Below are 2,643 nucleotides of genomic sequence, written 5' to 3'. Positions count from 1 at the left end.
GAAGGGAAGGGAAGGGAAGGGAAGGGAAGGGAAGGGAAGGGAAGGGAAGGGAATCACTGCAGCAGCTGGCCTCGTCCCCAGCCACCAGACTCAGCACGGCCTCCCTCCAGGTAGCTCAGACGAGGCCCGTGGCACTGGAGCGGGGGACAGCCGGCTTGTCCCGGGTTATCCCGTGTTTGTCCCGGGGGGGCCCGGCCCGGCCCAATCGCCACGTGGGGGCGCGCGCGCTGCACTTTTTCCCGCGGGCCAATCAGCGCGCCTCGTACGCCGCTGCCCCGGGGCACGCTGGGATTTGTAGTCCCCACGGCGCGGCGGGACGGCGGAGCGGTGCTTAGCGGTGGTTTTTCCGAGGTTCGGCGGGGGCGGTTCCCCCACTATTGTCCCCTCACTCGGGAACCTGCAGGGAGGTTTCCGCCATCACGCAGCCTTGGTGGGGCGCAGCACCGCGGGGATCGGGAATCGGTGTCGCGTGGGGATGGCGTCAGCGGGAGCGCGCGCGGGTGTCATGGCAGTGGGGGAGCTGTTGCCTTCCAAACCCCCTCCAGCAGGGGAATGAGGGGGGGCGGTGCAAGGGCTGTGTAAAGAGGAGCACACATTGAGATAATCCCAGTGGAACCTGTGCCAAACACAAGATGTTGCACCAGAAGAGTCAAATTGCATCTTAAGTTTTATAAGGAACAGGCATACACACTTTGAAAATTTGGTTCCTCTGAGAAATCACAGATACAGGGAATTTCCAGTGTTTATAAAAGTCCTGATTATCACAGATTTACAGGCTGGTTTGGGTTGGGAGGGACCTTGAAAACAATCACTTATCATGGGCAGAGACACTTTCCACTATCCCAGGTTGCTCCAAGCCCCATCCAACCTGGCCTTGGATACTTCTAGGGATGGGGGCAGTGTGAAAAACGAGGTTCACATTTTTTTTATAGAATTTAAAAGTTTAATAGAAAGACAATTAGGAGATAAAAATAAAGTAAATTATACAGATATGGCTGGGTGTCTCTGCATTCAGCCAAGAGAGCAGACCTTAATAACAAAGGATTGTCCCTTAAAAACAGAACCTTACTACATATTCATAAATTCTCATACATGATTCAAACATTCTTCTTAAGTTTTGGATGTTTCTTTGTTTAGTTTTTGACTTGCCTCCTTCTCAATAGATCAACCTTCTTGGCTCCACTGAGTTTTACGTTCCCTGATAACAGAAATGCAATAAATTCCTCCCGCGGAGCTCTGGTCACTGCTGTCTTCATCTGGATAAGATAGTTTCAGAACACAGGGGGGTCTCTAACTATCTTTTTCAGTCTTTGGGTTATACAAACAAAAGTAGTTTTTGTTTTAATACCATGCTAAAGCTCAACATATATGTATATTATACTGCTATTTCTAAGTTTCATCAATAACAGAAATAAAAGGAACTATATTAATATAACAAAGTTTTCTAACTGTATACATATAACATTCATTTTAATATTTGCGAAAAGCCAACAATATCATATGTATCTATAACAGGCAGCCACAGCTTTCCGTGGAAATCCATTCCAGTGCAACACCAGCCTCACAGGAAAGATTTTGTTTTTCCCAGTATTCCGTCTAAACCCACCTTCTGACAGTTTGAAGCCACTCCTGCTTGTCCTGTCACTCCAGGCCCTTGTCCAAAGTCCCTCCCAGCTCTCCCTGAGCCCTTTTCATCACTGGAAGGGACTCTGAGGTTTCCTTGGAGCCTTCCCTTCTTCAGGCTGGATATTCCCATAACCACCAACAAGCATTTCACAATTAAGCAGAAATAAAAACCTAATTGCGTTGTGGGAAGGCAAACAAGGGCTTGTCATCTAGAGGTAAAAAGATAAAATGGAAAAATAGTAAAAGTGTTGAAATCGTCAAGAAAGCAGGATGAGAATAGGTCTGAAAGATGTTTGGTGACAGCAGAACAGGCCATAAATATATGATAAAATATATATAAATTATATTCCTTTCTCTATAGAGGGGTGGCAGAGCTGGCAAACAAAGGAAATATTTTCCCTGTACAAAAGCTCATAGTTTTCCAAGTTTAAAATTAAATGTCACATCTGATTTTGGGATTTCTCACAAATGTTTTCTGCATTTACTTTCCAGAGGAATTCATGGAAAGCAAGCCATGAGCATTGTTTTTAAATATTCAAACCCAAATATATTTAGATTTTCCAAGCAATTCCCCTCACAATTCTTTGTTACCTGAAACTTGAATTTGAATTAGACTCAGTCTGCTAGAAAAGGAATTCTGGGTATTATTTTACCCTTCCAAGGAAAAGCATGTAATTTAACTCTAACTTTGCAAAAGTTAAAGCACGTTTCTGCTCATGCCAGAATAAATTCTAGGCAGGGCAGAGAAAGGAAGCCTGAATGAGCAGTATAAATTCCAAAATTTTAGGTGGTTACCCTTGAGTGTGATAACACAAATGTGTCTAAAATGGGATTAATAAACAACCAGATTTTTACCACCCCCAAAGGGATAAATTTCTTCTCAATATCCAATCTAATCCTTCCCTCCTTCATCTTAAAGCCATTCAAATCCAAGTGTTTAAAGGGTGGCCACAGGGAGGATAAAGTCTCTTCACAAGGAGCCTTGATTCTATGAATCCATTTTTTTTGTATAAAAAT

Source organism: Parus major, chromosome 5 (assembly GCF_001522545.3).
Source record: "Parus major isolate Abel chromosome 5, Parus_major1.1, whole genome shotgun sequence".
NCBI lineage: Eukaryota > Metazoa > Chordata > Aves > Passeriformes > Paridae > Parus > Parus major.
The sequence above is the reverse complement of the archived record's forward strand: the minus strand, read 5'-3'. Positions refer to the sequence as shown.